This window comes from Pseudorca crassidens, chromosome 15, assembly GCF_039906515.1.
Source record: "Pseudorca crassidens isolate mPseCra1 chromosome 15, mPseCra1.hap1, whole genome shotgun sequence".
Classification (NCBI taxonomy): domain Eukaryota; kingdom Metazoa; phylum Chordata; class Mammalia; order Artiodactyla; family Delphinidae; genus Pseudorca; species Pseudorca crassidens.
This window is the reverse complement of record NC_090310.1, coordinates 61,654,315-61,674,256: the sequence shown is the minus strand read 5'-3', so window position 1 is coordinate 61,674,256 and position 19,942 is coordinate 61,654,315. Positions and strand designations below refer to the sequence as shown.

Here is a 19,942-nt window from a genome sequence, read left to right as displayed (position 1 = left end):
CCTACCCCTTTATCTTAACCCTCCTCAAGGTGCTCAGAGGTTAATTACTTGTGTAATTAGTTATCTCCCTCTGTTCCCAGCATTTGATATACAGTATGTTCTCAGTAAATAAATATCTGTCAGATGAATGAATGAATGAGTGAGTGAATGAATGCTTGAGCCAGGCTCTCTCTGTTGGACTGATGAGGGGCAGGAGGTGGGATGCCGTGAAGCTGCCATGGGGCTGTGGCACCAGGGCAAGTCCCAGCTGGCACAATGCTGGGAGGCCTCGGGCAGATCACCATTTGGGGCCAAAGCTACCTCCTCCTCAGTCGGAGGGCGGAGGGCGTAAACAGGCTCCACCAGGTCTCCTGAGATCTCGCAGAGGAGAGCTCTAGGGAAAGTTTACAAACTGTCAGGCCGCTGAGAATCTTTGAACACAGGGCCTCAGGACCAGTGTCGGAGGTAGTCTGGGCATAGGTCTAGCCAGGAGACGGAGGTTTTACAAAGTGGCCTCTTGGCATTCTGGGAAATGGGAACCAGCCAGTCCCACGAGAAGCAGCAAGTGCCCAGGGGGCAGCAGGCAGGGGGAGCTGGTGCCTAGACCCAGAGAGGAAACTGGAAAGAGGCCATCTGGGGTCGGTTAGCGAGCTCAGGGAGCCTAGAGGCAACACTGAACTTTGGACCTGAAGGGTCTTTGGTAACCAGCGTGCTCTGTGCTGTGGACTCCTGGCCCCGAATTCCCTCCTGAGCCCCAGACCCATTCGCCTTCTGGACGTGACCTCCTAGGTCTCAAACGGAACTCCTCATTTTCTCCTCCCCTACTCCACTCCAAATGAACTTCTTCTGGATTATTCCATCCCTGGGAATTGCCCCACCTTGACCAGGCACCTGGACCAGAAACCTGGAAGCAGGGCCGGCCAGCTTCATGGGTGTGTGACCTCTGTAGTCATACAGGGCCCCACGCTTAGAAGGGTCCCACACTTGGTTTAATGCTCTGCTGTCACCATCTTTAGATTCTTAATAAGTTCTGGACAGAGGGTCCAGCCCTTTCATTCTGCACTGGGCCCCTCAAATTATGTAGCCGGTCCTGCCAGGGAGACACAAGGCCCCACCACCCCCCTAACCCCACCTGCCATCCAATCAGACCTGTTCTGCCAACATGATCCTTTAAATATTTCTCCCTTCTGCCCCTCTTCACTGTTCTGGGCATACTGGAGCCAGCCTGTCTGGGTTGGAATTCTGGCTTTCCCATCTCCCAAATGTATGGTCTAGGCCAATTTGCTTAACCTGTTTGTACCTCAGTTTTCTCTTCTGTCAAATGGGGTTGAGACTGGCAATTACCTGGTAGGGCTGTTAAAAGGATTAAAAAGCTTATCCCTGTAAAGGCTTAACGCAGAGTCTGGCACATACAGTCTGGCTCAATAAATGGCAGTGCGATGATGTCATCATTCCCCCCACTGTCACTCTTTTAGCCCAGTGTCTTCATCCCTTGCCAAACAGCCTCAGAACTGAACTCCTGTTAGTCCACCTTTGATGCTGCAGTCAGCGATTTTTCTAAGACACAAATCCAGCGCTTGACCCCTTTGCTTAAGACCCTTCAGTTTTAAGCTCCGCATTCTTTACATGGTTTATAAATCTCTGCAGGATCCGGCCTCCAGCCTCACCGCTCTTATCCGAGGACTTGCTGCCTTGTGATGAAGAATTGGTTTTAATTTCCAGCACTCTGTCTGCCATCTTCAGCCTCAGTTCCTTGGTTTTTGTAGTCACTCTGCTTGGACAATCCTCCTCGCATCTATTCACTGGCTTCCTTCTACCTGTCTTCTGGGTCTTATCTCAGGCATCACCTCCTCTGGGAAGCCTTCCCCGTCAGCCTCCCTCCTTTGGTGGAAATAGGCCCTCTTCCTCTGGGACCCCGGGGCCCCCTGCCTGTGCTTCCCCATCAAAGCTCTCACCCTGTATTATAAAGCCTTGTTTGTATGCCTTTATCCCCCTCTGGTTTGAAAACTCTTTCAGGGCATCAGCCACACTTTCCATTTCTCTGTCTGCTGCCTCTCCTAAGGTCAACTTCATAGTAAGTTCTCAAGAGTGTTGAATGAATAGTCTCCACTTTGGTGTGGGGACTGGAGCTGCAGCCCCAAGGTGGAGACTAAGGAAATCACCCTTTCCAGGGCAAGGGAAGCAGGAAGTTTCTGTTTGGGGTATTTCAAGTATCTTGCCTCCAAATACTTAAAACAACCCCTCTACCCCTAGTTTATTTTCCCTTTGCTGGCCTGCTGTTGCCGTGGAGCCAGAACGTGGAGAAGATATTCATATCCTTCTAGAGACTTTGGCTTTTGCTCAAATGTCTTGTGCAAAAAGAGAACTTATTGGCCGATGTAACTGAAAAGTGTAGGGGTATCTGGCGTCAGGCATAGCCTGGATCCAGGTGCTCAGTTGATATTAGGAATTCTTTTTTCCCCTTTTTCTCTAGCTCTAAGCTCTTGTTTTCCTCTGTTAGTTTATCGCCAGACAGTTCTCACCACCATCACCTCTACCATTGATGAGGGTAGCTCTAATCTATCAACTTAGACACCCCCCAAGAAATGGAGTACCCCTTTCCTGACAACTCTTGGGAAAGTTCTGGCTTGGGCCACATGGGCCTTCCTGAACCAAGTACTGTAGCCAGAGGGTTGAGGTACTCTGGTAGGTCAGGCTGGGCCATGTGTCTCATGGGTCAACCTCATGGGACCCAAAGGGATTGAGGGAAGGGTAGGGTGGCTCTCAAGGAAACCTGGGGTAGAGAGACCAGAAGGGAGATGGATGTTGATGGGCACAGACCACCTGCCCACTGCTTCCCCATCTTAGTCACTCACCACGTGAGCTGGCTTCCTGCCCCCCGCCCCCAGCCAGGGGAGCCTTGGCATAACCAGGGATACCACGGGTTCTCACCTCGCATTTAGCTCACGAGGCGACTTGCCCCAAGTCACACACTGGGGTCGATTCTCCTGGAAGTATGGCTCTTTCTGCTCCGGGGAACAAAGTTGGGGAAAACAGGATCATTCTTGGAGAGTCACTTACTGATTTTGGATCCAAAGAAGAGGATTTAGTCACAAGTCTGAGTCTGCTACTCCTGGCTTCATCTCCACAATCCAGCACTTCCCCGCCCGCCTCCCTTTTCAGCTTCCTACATTTCAACACCCAGGGTGATAATTGAGGGTTGCAAGTGGGCAGCCTGACGTGACCCAAGCCTCTTGTTCTCTACTCTCCACATCCCTGAGAACATGGCCTGGCATCTGCTAGGGCTGCTGATTGCAACGGGGCGAGTCTTGGCAGGAAGCTCTGGGGTTGCTGACCACCAGGGGGATGGTCTGTCAGTGTCCCCAGGAAGCCAAGGGGGAGAGCTTTGGAGCAGGAATCATGGTGCCCCCCGTGAGACCTTCCACTCACGACAAGTCTGTCAACTGTTCCCTGCCTCTGCTTTCCGCCACCCCAAACCTAGAGCCACAGCACAGCTGATGGATCGGGAGGGCCCAGGCTAGGTATTGAGGTCACTCCTGTGACCCACACCTATCAATTAAGAGCTCCCCACTCATGGTACTGAATCTTGATTCCATTTTAGTAGGTGAGACTTGGTTTCTTCATCTATATAATGAGCGAGCCGTCCCTCATTAGCAAGGTGATTTGGGGGGGGCGTGGCTTCCGGTTCCCAGGGTTGTGTAATAAAACACCCAACACTTAGTGGTTAAAAGCAATGGCAACGCCTATTTTACTCATACACGTGCAGTTTGGGCCAGATTTAGCAGGGACAGCTTGACATGACTCCATTCGACATCAGCTGGGTCAGCTTGAAGGCTAGAGCCTGGAATCACCTGACAGCTCATCCATTCGTGTAGCTGAGACCTCAGCTGGGGCTGTCAGCCCTAAAGACTACGTACGGTCTCCGCATGTCGGGGGGCGGGGTGGTCCTCACGACGTGGTGGCTGGCTGTCCAGGGGGAGCATCTCAAGAGAATCAGGCAGAAGACATGTGACCTTTACGACCTAGCCTCATGAATCATGCAAGGCCAGCTCTCAAAGTCCCATCCAAGTTCAAGAAGCAAGGGAATAGACTACCTCTTAATGGAGAGTGGCAAAACTTTGGAAGAGCACGTGGGGCGGGAGATGTGGCCATTTTTGGAAAATATAATCTGCCACAGAAGGGCAGGATGACAAAACGCCATTTAAGTGTTAAGCGCAAAAGTGCTTAATAGTTGGTAGCTGTTATTATTATCCCTGCCATTATGGGAAAGATCCAGCATCTCTTTGCGTGAAAATGTCCTTCAGCCCTTCTAATGGCTAAAGGTGCAGCAGGAAGTGGGATTATTTCCATCGGGGCCGCCAGAAAAATTGGCCCAGAAATGCTCTGGGGTTTGTCCAAAGCCACCCAGCGTATCAGCACCCAGTCCAGTCCCAGCCAGACAGGCCTTGGACAGAGCTCTCTCTGCTCTTAGCGACACTTGCCTCTCCCTGGGGTATCCCCTCTGGCCTCAGCTTCCCCTTTGAACAATGGCAGGCCTGACTCTGCTACCCCAGAGTTTGAGGGGACCAGGGTGGAGGACACGCACCTCTTAGCTGTGCCACTCAGCCTGGGCCACTATCCGTATCCATCCTTTCTCAGGCCTGGGGAGCCCCACTGCCTCTGAGCCCACGCCTGGCACTCGCTGCAGGACGTGAAGAGTGAGGCTGCCAGGTCGAAGGGCAGATCTATTTTGGAACCTGGCACCCCCCGGAGGCCCAGGGGAGCCTGTGACCCAGAGAACCAACAGGCCCCTCTGTATTTTGTTTGTTTTTATTAAACGAGCACAGTATGTCCCTCATAGAAAAGTCAGAAAATACATACTTAGCAAGAGGGAAAAAAAATACATGTTGCCTCTGCTCTCACCAGCCAAAGGCAAAACCACAGCTAACATTTTGGAGTATTTTTCCCCCAATCATTTCTCTCTACACACAGACACGTATATTTTGGGGTGGTTTTCTAGCAATCCCCCAAAACAAAATATCTTCCAGAACCTCAAAGGAACATTTCTAAGCCATTTAAAAATTTGTTTTACTTACATTGGTGTTACTTTTTGAAAAACAAAGTATAAAAAATGCACAGGGTAATATAATACAACCCCATATACCCATCACTCGTAATGGGCACCTGTCCACATTTTGCAAATTTTCCCAGATTTTTTTAAAGAAATGAAATATTGTTACAGGTTAAGTTGGCATCCCTTACATCCTCCTCCCCAGTCTCATTTTCTCTTCTCCCTGCCCACAGGTCCATATGTATGTAACCATAAATAATGATACTATTTCTGTGTTTCCAAAACTCAAACATATGCTATTAAGCTGTAAGCAATGTCCTGCGCACACACCATGTTTTCCAGATCTCTACAAATTTCACAGATAGATCCCGTGACTGGGGTCATCTTCTTTTCACCGCTGTGCAGCATTGCATCAATAATCACACTACTCTTTATTTATTCAGCCTCTGTGGATGGACATTTGGGCTGACTCAATCCTTCTGTAGTTCCTAACGAGTTCTGTGGCTTTCTTATACACTAGCCCTGTACCATGAGTATGCGTTTCTCTAGGGTATTAATGGAGGGGTGCTCCTCCTGGGGTGTGGGGTATGTGCATTGCCAGCCTGAGTAGATTTCCAGTCTGTGCTTCCAAGAGGCTGCACTGAGGTACCACCCACCAGCAGGCAGGAGAGTCTCTGCTGCTCAGCACTCCTGTCATCCCTTGGTATCGTCAGGCTTTACTTTTGTGGCAATCTGATGCCTGTGAAATCAACGTGAAATTATGTACACGTAATTTTATAGCCTGTGTTTCCTACTTAACACTCTATGTATTATGAAGTACTTTCTACAGCAGAAGGTTCTTCTATAAGCACATGTTTAATGGTGGCGTGAGCCTCCACTGGTGTAGCCAAGGTTTTCTTAATTCATTCTCCGTTGTTGGACACTGGGCTTTGTTTTGGGGTAGATTGCAAAACTGGCCACAGATTCCAGTCCCTGTAAGCACGCTTCTTTGCAATGTGACTTCCCAGCTCCTCCCTTTAAAAGGTGGAGTCTATGTTACCACTCCTCGAAGCTGGCTTTGGTCATGGGACTTGCTTTGGCCAATGGGACCCCTTCAAATGTGAGGCTCCAAAGCTTGAAAGAGACTATGCCCTGGGGCTTGCTCTCTCACTCACCTGGAATCCTGGGACCACAGTGTGAGTGAGCCCCAGCTAGCCTGCTGGATGATGATGGACATGTGGTCAAATCATCCTATCACCTCAGCTGACATTGAAGCAACCCCCAGATGAGTGAGGCCATCCTTGACCACCAGGCCAGCTGAAGACATCCTAGACCACACATCTCAGACCAGAAGAATTGTCCAGTTGACTCACAGAAAGGTGGGGATAGTAAATATTTGTTGTGTTAAGCCACTGAATTTGGAAATGATTTGTGAGATACTAAAAGCTGATGCAGATCCAGTCAGGTTTCCCCTTTGCTCAGCTCATGAAGGCTGTGTATGTTAGGCAGGTTGCTGAGTCTCAATTCCTCTTCAGTAAAATGGGGGTTAATATCTATCCCTCAAAGTCGCTGTGAGGATTGAATGAGATGGTGCATGTCAGGATCACCCAGTGAGGACTTGGTACCTGACAGGTCCTCTTTCGTGTCCTGGTGGTCTTAGACTTGTGACTTTTCTTAGGTCCCCTTTGTTCTCCCTGCTGCCCCTCTTTACCCAAAACTTCCTCATCCTTGCAGGTTTTCTGGAGGATATGGCTATCTAAACGTAAAGGCAAACGTGATAATTTAAGTATTTGATGATCACTTAAGTAAACATCCCTAGTGCTAGATTTCCAGGTCTCTTCTCCTTCCAGGACACTCCTTCTTGAAGTTACGCATGGCCACGTGACTTGCTTTGACCACAGAATGTGACTGGACACTTTTAAGAACCACTGTGGGATTCTCTGCTTCCTTTCCTTATTGCAGAGAAACTGAAGCCTTGTGTTAAGACAGCAGCAACATCAAATGGTCAAAGTTCGTGGTCCCAGTGAGGTTTCCATGAGCTTACCTGATGATCCCCATTGGGGACAAGAAGGAGGAGAAAGACAGGAAAAACCTTTGTTGTATTGTGCTGTTTGTTATGACAGCATAACAACTATTTTAGGCTGACCTGTGTCCCTCAAAATATATGTTGAAGTCCTAACCCCAGTACCTCAAAATGTGACCTTATTTGGAAAAAGGGGCATTGCAGAGGTAATTAGTTAAGATGAGGTCATACTGGAGTAGGGTGGGCCCTTAATCCAATATGCCTGGTGTCCTCATAAGAAGATGATGTGAAGATACTGTTACCAAATGGAATTCAGGTCCGCTAGCCCCTGGGCAGCAAAGTCAATCTATTGACACTGGGTTGTGGTGAAGGAAAGTACAGTGTTTACTGCAGGGCACAAAGCAAGGAGAATGGGCAGTGCATGCTCAAAAGATCCGAACTCCCCACTGGCTTTTAGGGAAGGGTTTTTAAAGGCAACATTTGGGGTGAGGGTTGCAGGAATCTGAATCATCAACCTTCTGTTTCCAACCAGTCTGGGGTCAGCATGTAGTCACCATCTTCCACCTGGGTGGGGGTCTTCAGATTGTTATGTACATCCCTTGAGGAGGAACTAGGACTCTGTTTTATCACTGAACCATTGTTTGAGCTATCATCACTTTTCTTGCTTGCCTTGTTTGTTTCTGCACTCCCTCTCTTCCCTAATTATTAACCGAATGTGTCTGCTCTTTGGAACTCAGGGAAGGCCTAGGAGACTAAAGCCTTTTTTCCACAAATAAGAAACGGGGAACACAGAGGGGCTTTTGTACTTGCAAAGGCCCCACACAGGGTCCTTCTCAGCTTCAATACCAGGGCAGAACACCACGTGGAGGTGGAGACAGAGATTGTAGTGAGGCAGATGCCAGCCAAGGAATGCCAAGGATTGATGGCCATCACTGGAAACCAGAGGCTAGGAAGGATCTACCCAGAGTCTCTGAGGAAACATGGCCCTGCTGATACCTTGATTTCTAGCTTCCAGAGCTGTGAGAAAATCCATTTCTGTTGTTTGAAGCCACCAGGTTTGCTGTCCTTTGTTATGGCAGCCCCAGGAAATGAATTCACCAACTTACACTATCTAATACAACAGTCAATGAAGGTTCCCTCTTGCAGTCATCACAGTGTCTGTTTAGTGAGATTTTCTGTACACCAGGCACATTGCTCAGTGCTCCACATATTATTTATTTTCCTGTTTATTTTATTTACCACATGCTTACTGTATGCCCAGCACTTCTCTCTAGGCAACGAGGAAGGACTGTGAACAAAACGGCCCCTCCTCACAGAGCTGGCTGACTAGGGGGATGTGTGTGTGGCTTTTCCAAGGAGATGGCATTTGTAGAGTCGGGAAGGAGGCTCCACAGGTCCAGCTTTGGGGTTTAGAGGCCCTCTGCCTGGACTCCTCTTCCAGAAGGGGAATAAGAAACTGTAGCAAGTTCGTGGGCTGAAAAACCAAGGAGCTATTAAAAGTGAGGTTGTTGGAAAGATCCATGATATATTAAGTTACAAAAACAACTTCAGCCAAGATTTCTAAGGACGCCAAAAGCATGAATCATAAGAGAATAGATTGATAAATTGACAAAACAGTGTGGTATTGGCACAAAAACAGACATATAGATAAGAGACTGATAAACTGAACATCAATTAAAGTTAATTGCTTTTATTCCTCTAAGACACGATTAACATAATGAAAAGGCAAGTCACAGATGAGGAGAAAATATTTGCAAAACAAATATCTGACAAAGGATTTATATCCAGGGTATATAAAGAAATCTCAAAACTCAAGAATAAAAAAACAAACAACGCCCCAAAAATATGGGCTAAAGTTTTGAACAAAAGCCCTCAATGAAGAAAGAGACACAAATGGCAAATAAGCACATGAAAAGTCATTAGGGAAATGCAAATTAAAGCCACAGTGAGATGCTACAATCAAAAAGACTGACAACAGATGCTGGTGAAGGTGCAGAGCAATTGGAACTCCCATTCATTGCTGGTGGGAATGCAAACTGGTACGGCCACTTTGGAAGACAAGCCGGCAGTTTCTCATAAAGTTAAACATATACTTACCATGCAACTCAGCAATTCTCTGCTTAGGTGTTTATCCAAAGGAAATGAAAACAAATGCCTACACATATGTATTCAAATATTCCTATGAATAATATTATTCGTAATTAAAAATTACCCCCAAATGAAAACAACCAAATGTCACAATTTGTGAATGGATAAACAAATTGTAGTACATGCAAACAGTGGAGTACTACTTAGCAACGAAAAGGAATGAATTATGTAGAACAACATAGATGAATCTCAGAAGCATTATTCCAAGTGAAGGAAGTCAAAACCACAAAAGAATTCATAGTGAGTCCATTCATATGGAGCTCTAGCAAAGACAAATCTAACCCATAGCTACAGAAAGCAGATGAGTGGTTGCCTGGGCTGGGGCCTGAAAGGTAGAGATTGACTGGGAAGGAACGTCCCAAAGGAACATTTTAGGGTGATGGAGGTGCTCTATTCTGGATCGGAGTGGTAGCTACCCAGGTGTACAAATTTGTTAAAACACAACAAACTATAAACATAGATGCGTGAATTTTATTGTATGCAAATTATACCTTAATGAAGCTGATTAAAATGATAACAGGTCGTGTCAGTAGGAAGACGCTTGACTCTTGGTGATCACCGAGGTGCTGGAACACTGCCTGCCTCTGAAACAAAGTGCAAGGCACTGTACCTCATCAGTAAATGGGAATCACCACCTGCCTCATTGTGTGATCCCTTGTGAGGATTGGAAATGATGCAGGAAAAGAGCCCCAAAGACCATAGTAAGTGATGGTGAAGATTGTTACCTCTAATAAACATAAGGATGGGTGAGTTTCCTTAAGGAGCTTAAGCATCCTCCCCCCATCTACTAAGAATTCAGCCATCCATGCCTCCACCCATGCCTCCATCTGTCCATTCATCCATCCATGCCTCCACCCATGCCCCCACCTGTCCATTCATCCATCCATCCACTCGTCCATCTAATACATATCTATTGAGCACTTGCTACTTGCCTAGAACTACGCTTGGCCCTGTGGATTCAGGAAGAAACGAGGAGAAATGCTATCGTTGTTGGTTTATATTTTAGTGCAAGAAAGTGATGCCAAGCCAAAAATAGACAGAAAATGAATCCATTTGTGACGAACGCTGGGAAGGAGGCTCCAGGGAACCCCGGGCCAGTGTAACAGGGTCTCAACCTAGTCAGGGTCGGGAAATGCAGCCTTGCAAAGGCACAGTTGAGTCGGGCTAGAGGGTGGTGAAGAGTTGCTCAGGCATGGGGTCGGGAGGCTCCTTCCGGCAGAAGGCACGGCAGGGGCAAAGGTCTGACACAGGGAAGAAGGCGTGAAGAAGGGAGACCTCCCTCGTATGTGTGTCAGGAAGATCTGGGCTCCAAATGAGAATGGAATGGCCCCTCGGTCACTTCATCCCCCTGCAGGGCTGGGATCTGGCCGGGCGGGCAGGGTGGCTACTCTCCATCTTGCTGTCCAGTAACTTCCCCACCCCACCCCCACCTACCACAGAAGCAGGGGGAGTCAGAGCCAGGAAGGTGCTGGGGACCTCAGGGAGGCCCGATAGGGCTACGGGTTGGGCTCAAATCTGGACCAGGTACATAGGCTGGCACGGGAATGGGAGAGCTGGTGGCAGGACCCCGCCAGGCCTGGGATGCCCCGGGTAGGGAGGAAGTGTGTCTCTGCAGGAGAGGAGGGAGTGTGGCACAATGCCATGGTTTTGAGCTCAGCTTTACAGACAGAGCTGGGTTCGAGTTCCATCTCTTCCACTATAATTATGAGAGAGTGCGAAAGTCATTTCATGTCTCTGAGCCTCCAATTCCTCCTCTGAAGAAGAGAATAATAGCAAAACAGAGAAGTTAGTAATACTATCTCCTTGGCCAGCACAGAGAGGCAGCAGAGCATAGGCCTGTGATCTCATCACATCTGCCCTGCTGACCAGCTGTGTGACCTTAGCCAAGATCCTTCACCTCTCTGTGCCTCTGTAAGATAAAGTTAGAGACCATGAGTTGTTCCCAACATCTATATCCCTCTTCTTCATCAATTATACAAACTGTGAATTTTAGCTGGGCTAAAGATGGAATTTCCCAGCCTCCCTGGTGATTAAATTCTGGCCAATGAGATCTAAGCCAAGGTTTGTATAACGTCTGGGGTAGGGATGGGGCTCTTTTCTTCTCCTGCCCTTTTTCTCCTTCTTGCTGTCTAGAATGCAGATGTGATGGCTGGAGCTGGAGCACCCATCCTGGACCATGAGCTGAACGTGGGAATTGAGGCCACATATGGCAGAGCAGCAGATAGAAGGAGCCTGGGTTCCAGACCTGACTGTCTTCCCCTGGCTGGTAACTGAGATAGAAACAAACTTCTCTGTTGATTAAGCCAAACCACTCCAAATGCTGTAGTTTCTACCTCATGGAGGTCTTGAGAAGACGAAATGAATGAATACACATGAAACAGTCAGGACAGAGGTTGGCACAGCATACGCTCCAGAAAGTGCTGTGTTACAGATATCACCTCTCAGCAATGCAGGGAAGAGTGAAGGAGCTAGTGAGAGCCACGTGCCTGGCACATCCCATCAGTGAGCCTCTCCATGAACGATAGCTGGCATTGTTGTTGTTGACGTTATTTCATTATCATTGCCCAAGATACAACGCTGGGGCATGCATAGCCAGCAGTGCATCAGAGAGGAGGGTGACAGCAAGGCCTGGGCCCTGACGGAGCAGACTCTGAGCCCCTGAGCGTGGGGGGCTGTCTCAGTCCACAGTGCTGCACACACCGGCCTCAGGAGGGCACCGGTCTCACTGGCTTCTGGCCTGGGACATTTTGGGCTCATTCCTCCCTCTCACTGAGTGATCCTGGGCGAGCCATGTGACCTTCTTGAACTGGGGGGGTGGGCGCGGGGGGGGTGTCTGCCTGTGGAAGGTGAGATAATTTTCCTTACATCACAGGGGTTGTGGGAGGATTACGTGAGTGAGTGGATATGAAGGCTGAGCCCAAGACCTGGAAATCCTGGAGGACAAGCATATTCCCTCACAGATATCACCTCCTCGGCAGAAATGATTCTCTGAAAGTTGGCAGCCTAGATGAAGTTCCATCAGTGACAGACATTCTCAAACTGGCCTCTTTTCTTAAGTGGATCATTTTTCATTCCACATTGGGGTGAGAGGAGTATTTGGCCCGGGGGGGTGCTGTACGTAGGTTCATTCATTCATTTAGACATTTCCTACGTGCGGGTCACCTAGGACCAACCGGGGCATCTTTGTGTTTGCTGTTCCCTCTGCCTGGATCACTGTTCTCCCACTGGATATCTTATCATTCTAGCTAGGTTCCAGTATCTGCCCTCGAAGAGGTCGTCCCTGGGCACCCAATCAAACAAACTCTTTATCCCTTTCCCCTCTGTGGTTTCTTCATGGCGTTCTTACTATCTGACATCGGGTTTTATTTATCTATTTTCTGTCTGTCTCCTTCGTTAGATTGTGAGACCCCCAGAGCATGGACTATATCTAAGGCATTTACTTTCGTCTCCCCATTGGGTACCTGGCACACAGTAGGTGCTCAGTAAATATTTGTTAAGTGGATAAGTGAAGTGTTGTAGTCTCCAATTCAAACGTTTCCTGAGTATCATTGAAAGCCTATGGGCTGTGGATACCAAAATAAATCAGACATAGTCCTTGGCCTCAAGGAGCACTTGGTCTAAAGGAAAAAGAGGAAGTTGGACAGATGCCATAGCAAAACATAGCTAGGAAATTCATCTCCAGTTTCTGCAAACTGAATGGAAGGAGGGAGGAAGGCAGTTACTGTGTGCTGAGGCGCACCTGGGAGAGGACCTCTCACACACCACATTTGGGTCAATTCACACGATAGCCTCCTTCACAGAGTAAGCATTGGGAATTCAGAAAGGTGAAATGACTTGGTGAAAATAAGACTTAAGGCAGAGCCACAGTTGGAAACCGGGTGGCCTGATTCTAAACTCTGAGTACTGTTTCTTCTACCATGAGGCCTTTCTTATGGAAGAGAAAAAAGTTAAGTCCAGCCTAAGGGGGCAGGCAAAAAACAATATATATATACTGTTTTATATAAAATAAATTATAGGGCTTCCCTGGTGGCGCAGTGGTTGAGAGTCCGCCTGCCGAGGCAGGGGACACGGGTTCGTGTCCCGGTCCAGGAGGATCCCGCATGCCGCGGAGTGGCTGGGTCCGTGAGCCATGGCCGCTGAGCCTGCGCGTCCGGAGCCTGTGCTCCGCAACGGGAGAGGCCACAACAGTGAGAGGCCCGCATATTGCAAAAAATAAAAAATAAAATACTTTATAAAATATTTTATATGATATATTTTTATATTTTAAATTTTAGTAAAATTTAAAAAATAAATATAATATTTCATTGTTATTATTAATTTTTGCTCATGTAATAAATATATCCATGAGGGGTAGCCTTCAGGCATGGCTGGATCTAAGGTCTCAAACACCAGCATCAAAATTGGCTCCCTTCTCAGATGGCCTCTCATGTCATAGTAGCAAGATGGCTGCCTGCAATGCCAGCCCTCCCATTCCTTCCCCCCCTCCCCAAAGAACCAAGTGTTGAGGGAAGAAGAATGTCTAGTCGCAGCCCTTGGGCTTGGCTAATCAAGTGCCCATTCCCATCGGCTTCCTTCCCCTACAGAGGCTGTATAGCCAAATATCGCCCCGTTCAGCCTCTTCTACAGCTGTGGGGACACGTGACATACTGCTGGTCAGTATGACATAAGCCAAAGCCAGCTGGCAGGAAGAGAGTTTTTGTTACTCTAATAACAAGGGCAGCAGTGGCTGGAGCTGCCTTTCCTCACTTTGTCTTGCGTTGTACATATAAAAAAATTAATTAACAGAAACCTCGATTAAAGGGAGTCGAGAGGCCAGAACGGGGAGCCCTCACAGCCTGTGATGGTAGCAGAGCAACAGGAAGAAGAAAGACTCCTCTTCTCTCCTGGCAAGGACTCAGCCAATGAAAAACCACGGACATTTTGTTGACTACAGCCCTCCCACTTCCTTCTCCTCTCTATAAAAGTGTCTTCCTTCCCTTGCCGTGCAGGGAGCTGCATGTGGCTCACCGTGGTTGCCGACTCCAAATTGCAATTCTCTGCCGATTCTGAATAAACCCATCTTTGCGGGAGAAATATCTAGCTGTCTGTTTACTTCAGGTCGATGAAAACAAGCCTGATGCTTGGAGCCTGGACCATCTTGCAACCTCGAGGGAAAGGCCAAAAAAATTATCACGACATTAGCTCTGACATTGTTGATCAGCTGAATTCCTACCTTCAGACTTCTTCCTAAAGAGAAAAAAACCCCCTCTATTGTTTAAGCCACTGCATTAAATTCCCTGTTACTTGCAGCAGAAAGCATTCCTGACTGCTGCACCTCTCTGTCAAGTCCCCATAAAATCTCTGGGAAGGCATCACATTGGCTCCAATGGGGTCCTGTTCCTACTGCTGGACCAACCGTGGTGGCCGCAGGGATGGGATACGCCAGCTAACCACCCTGGAGGCCACCTTCACCACACAGGCTGAGAGTGGGCAGCAGTGGCTCCCCCGTGGGCGAGGGGGGGCGCTGTCAGCAGAGGAGGGAAATGGTGGCTGCTCTCCCTACACCCCAGGATCCAGGGAGACAACAGACTCCTTGTTCTTGGTCTGAGTTTCCGTCCATCATTTCCTGGGACAATGAGGGAGATAACAGCTCGTTTTTCCTGCAGATGTTTTATTGGGGAGGTGGAGGAAGGATAACGCAGGCGAACTGTCCAGATAGGGCATCTTCCTGGGAGTAAAGGACAAGCCATAAAGCGGGTACAGGACCAGGCTGTGACCTTCCTGAGTTCATCCTCTCACATGGCAATCCTTGCGACCCTGAAAGCAGAGGAAGACAGTCCTTTCCCTCCTCAGTCCTCTCCGCTTTCCCTGTAAGGCTTCTGAGCCAGTCAGGCCCTGGGCCTCACCTCAAAGCACCTGCATCTCCAGCATGGGGGACAGAATGGCCATCCGGTGGAGGACGGCATGAGAGACAGCGGCTGGCCCCAGTGGCCCTGTGCCAGCAGCAACAGCCAGGGTGCTTTCTCTGCAAAGCCTTCCCCAACAATCCTAGAACCCCAGGCAGAAAATCTGCTCCCACCAGAGGCAGGAACCACCCGGCGGTAAGCAAACCCAGGCAGGTGGCGAGGCCATATTCCCCAGCCTCCTTTGCAGGTAGCAGTGGGCGTGTCACTGAGTTCTGCTCCACCACACGCCTTCCCCTTCCGTGGGCTTGATGCACGCAGGTCTGGAGACCTCGTGGTGGAAATGGTGGCTCACGAGATGGAAGGAGCTTGGGTCCTGGAATCATTGCTGGTGAGAGCCGCTCACTCGTTGGGAGCGCCCATGGTGGACTTTGGGTGAGTGAGAAATAAACCTCTGTGGTGTTTGGTGCATTCTGTCTCTTGGGCTTACTAGTGTTGCCCTCACTCATCCACTGCCCGGGGGTCCTGTAAAGTCTTGTGGGGTGGGAGATGGACGGCCAGCCATGGAGGGAACACCATGTGGGCACCAGCAAAGTCGGTGGGGCAGGTGAGGAGGCCCAAGGAGCCAGCGGTGACCACATGGTTTGTGCTGAGAGCAGAATCTCCTTGGGTCCTCCTCCCTTGACCGCCAGACAGCAGCCCATGACGTCAAGCCTGGAGTCGGGGTGAGAGACTAATAACCACAATAATGAGAGTTGCTGCCAGTGTTCAAGAGCGTCTGCGCTGGACTCATTGCTTCATAAGCCTGATCTCATTTCATCCTCATGATGATGGCCCAGCAAGGAAGGCACTGCCCCATTTTACAGATGAGAAAATGGAAGCTCACTGGACATTCCAGGACACTTTGCAAAGGGCAGCATCTTTGGAGTGCAGCATCTTTCTGAGACAAGCTTCCTTCCCACAGCACGACCTTTCCTTGGAGCTCGTGCCTTCACGCATTATATGAGAGGCAATATTTATGGAGCTGAGGACACAGCAGTCAACAAAATAAGGGGAAATCCCAGACCCCATGGAGCCGGTACCCTAATGGGGAAAACAAGCAATAAACACGTAGGCAAATAGATAAATGATGAGTTCAGATAAGGATGAGTGACAGGAAGACAGTAAGTCAGGAAGATGTGGGTGGGTGAGGGGAGGAGGTAGTGCCCTGAATTTCAATGTCAGTGGAAGCCTTCCTGACGTTGAGCTGAGAGCGAAAGGAGTGAGCCCCTGAAGACCTGGGAAGGGTGTCCCGGCAGAGGGAACAGCACATGCAAAATGCAAGTGCAAAGGCCCTGAGGCTGGAATGAGCTTGTCACCTTCAGGGAACAGAAAGAAAGGCAGTGCAGCTGGAGTGGAGTCAGCAGGAGAGGGAGGGGTTGATGAGGCTGTGGAGGGGGCTGGGATGGGACAAAGGATGGGTTTGGGTGGGCAGTGGTGGGGTAGGGTAGAGGACTCCCCTGGAAGGGCTCATCTGGGTGTCAGCTCTGGGGTTGCAGGGAGGGGGTATCCAAAGGAAGAGAGAAGACAGGATCTCAGCCCAAATGTATCTCTTCTGCTCCACTTGACTTCTCTCTCTTGCTCTCTTTTTCTTGTCACATGTGGAGGCTGGATCCCTTGGGAAAACGAGGCCCGGGCTTGAATCTACAGGCCCTTGCAATGACAGGGGCTCCCTCCTCCCCTCCTGGAGATCTTGACACAGAGTGGAGGACAGGGACAGACAGCCCTGAGAGTCAAGCCCTCATAGCCTCTGCCCTGCCTCTAGCTTGCTGTGTGACCTGGGGCTTGTCTCCGCCTGTCTCTGGGCCTCCCTTTTCTCCTCTGTTTGAGGAGGGGCTGGTCTGGCTCCACACTTTTCCAGCAGTCTGTCCTTGGGCAAGCTATTTAACGCCCTGTGCCTCAGTCTCCTCATCTGTGCAATGCGGACGGCCCAGTCCCCAGGGTTATGATGAGGATTAAATGTACATGACTGGTGCTCCGTAACTGCTAGGAACAACTATTATTACTACATTTTACCATTCTATTGTTATTGCTATTGTTGCATTAATACCAATGCAGATCCTTTCTGAGGCCCCTTCCAGCTTTCAGACTGACCTGGTTGTTGCCTATACCTCCACACCTCAGTCAGTGTCAAGGGGCAGTGTTCACCTACCTCACTGATGCTCTGGGGAATGGGGCTTGACCTCCTCTCCACGAGAGGGACCCAGCCCCTCCCTTCCTTCTCCAGCCTTGCCACTCTCCTTGCCCAACTCCCTTCTGCGGGGACCCAAGATTGTTTCCACCACGAGGAGCAGTCAGGACCAAAAATCATCCCTGAGGCCTAAAGGACTATTCAGGCCAATTTCTTGAGAGCCTGGAGGGAGCGGGGGGCGGGGGGAAGTGAAGATGAGCCCCAAGCCCAGCTTTGCCTCTGGGAGGTCTCAGTCAGGGCCCAGGGGACCAGGTTCCCCACATTCTCTGAGCTTCCCTACCCCACGCTGGCTGCAGTCCCGTCCTCCCATCCTTCCCTCCCCTTTCCTGAAGGGATGCTCCTTCTCTCCCCTGGGTCTTGCCTCAGCCCCACTGGAGAGCAGAAACTCGGGCTGGTCTCTCGATGTCCTGCTTGATTAAAATGCAGAAGGCACCTCTGTCTAAAAATGAGACTAGACCCTAATGGCTTCCAGTCTTCTTGGCCGACTGGCCACCGGCTTCTGGCTGCCCTCACCCAGCACTGGAAGGGGCTTACCGACAAGGGAGCAGAGGCCTGAGTTGATCACAAGCCAGGCTTCAGACTCCTGGCTCAGTGCTCAGGCTGGGTGGGAACGGAGGCTGTGAATGGAGGGTTGTGAGCAGAGGGTGTGAGTGGAGGGTGAGGTGGGCAGCCCATGGGTCACTCCCGGGCTTCAGTTTCTCCATCTGCAGAATGGGGATGATAATGTAAGATTTCATGCTTAGAACCTTACCTGACCCACTGCCAGCGTCGATGAATCCTCCATAAGGCTTCAGCCCTCAGACTCCTGCTGTCCCCTCATCTTGGCCATTTCGCCACCTCCATAGACCCAGCTCTCAATCAGGCACTCAGCGCAGGGAGGGGCTGCCGAGGGCCGGCCCTCTTCCCAGCTCTCCCAGCTCGGCAGCCGCCAGGGGATCAGAACGCCTCCGCCCGGTTCAGTTGAGCCCCCTCTGTGTATTAGGCACAGGGCTGCCTGCTCTCTCTTTCTCTTATTCTGAGAAAACAATGACTGATTCAGTGAAGGAAGTTCTAGAAGGGTGTAAAGCAGAGTTAAAATCCTGTCAGTCGGTCCGCTCACGGCCCCCTTCCCGCCCCCACCAACTCTCTGCGCACAGACCCCACCCCTCCGCTGTTCCCGGCGCACGCTGCCCCGAAGCCCCTTTGACCAGCGCACAGCAGGGCTGGGACGGAGTCCCGGCAGCGCAGGACCCCTGTGTCAGGCTTTTCCACCACGGTGTCGTTTGCCGCAGTGTGGTTGGGCCGCGGTCAGTGGGGCCAGTGCCCCGGTGGACCTCTGGGCTGCAGCCCAGATCCTTACACTTGTGAAAGGGCTGCGGGGTCAGCCCTCATTCGTGCCTCTTTATCCACACGGCGCCGTTTCTCTAAGGCAGATCCCTGGACGCCAGGCTGACGTGCTCTTAACGCGTGCGGGTACCGTCAAATCCCACCTCCCCAGCAGGCTGCTCTAGACTAGCACGCTCACTCGCCCAGCCTGTGTGTGAGGGTGACTGTCGCCCCCGCCCCTCCACCCCGGAAGGCCCCAGCCTCCCTGCCTCTCTGGCTTTCTCCTTCTCCTTCAAGGTGACTGGAGGTCCAGCAACCTCTCTCGGCTGTGCTGTCGATGCTCGTCTCTCAGTCAGCCATCATGGGCTGAGATCAGTGTTCATCTCCATCTCAGGTGACACTGTCACACGCACCCACAGGGATCAGAGATCAGTGGAGAAGAGGTTTGGGTCCATAGAAGTGGTGCAGGGAGCGCTTTGGAGTGGGGATTCTGGAGCCCGGTGGCCTGGGGTTCAAATCCTGGCTATGCCCATCGCTGGCTGTGTGACTTTGGGCAAGTTATTCAACATCTCTGAGCTTCAGCGGGGTCATCAGAAAAGCCAAGTTAGTAGGCGCATCTAGCTCTGATGGTTGTTGTGAAGAGTTAGTACATACACGGTGCTCACAACAGTGCTGGGCACGTTAGCTGTTGATATTTGAGCACCTACAGTACAGGAATGAAACGTGGAGGGGTATCAGGAGACAAGAACAGTTACTGTTTATTGAACGCTGATGTGCCGAGTGCTCTGTATGAACTGGCTTACGGCGACAGGAACCCAAAGCTCTGAGAGGTAATGGGACATGCAGCCTGGAGCTGGAAACCCATCTCCTGCAGCTCTCAGGACCCTTGTTCAGGTCCTGGTGGGGAGGGTGGCTGGTGTGAGGGTGGCCTGGCCTGGCTGGAAAATGGGATTTCCAGGGCTGGAGCCCAGTCCAGAGCTTGAGCCTTGATGAGGAACAGATGCACACAGAGTCCGGACCCCGCCCACACTCCGCTGCAGCCCCGGGGTGGGCGGTGGTAATGGCTTCCAGATGGGCTCCGCTCCGAGCAGTACCTTAAGTGACTCGGTCTGGGTCCCTGCGGGGCAAGGCTGCCATCCTCCTCCCTGGCTCTTAGCCCCTCTGGTCCTGGTAGATACCTGACAGTGTACCTTGGTTTGGACCAGGTGACCTCAGGAATGTTGGCCCTGGTCAGAGCCTCAGTTTCTCCTTCTGAGAAGCAGGCATTCTCCCTCAGCAATCATCCTCCATCACGCCCGCCTGGCAGGGATGTCCTGTGCTGGGAGACCTGAGGAGGAGTATGAGAG

General features: G+C 50.4%; 1 long non-coding RNA gene across 1 annotated transcript; it reads right to left on the bottom strand.

The window, feature by feature from the left end:
* Positions 1–8,256: 8,256 nt before the first annotated feature.
* On the bottom strand, positions 8,257–18,759 carry LOC137206432 (uncharacterized). Its single transcript, XR_010934649.1, has 3 exons — positions 18,631–18,759; positions 18,043–18,306; positions 8,257–8,505 (listed from the first exon to the last, which is right to left on the bottom strand). It is a non-coding gene; the product is annotated as an uncharacterized lncRNA (long non-coding RNA).
* Positions 18,760–19,942: the final 1,183 nt, after the last annotated feature.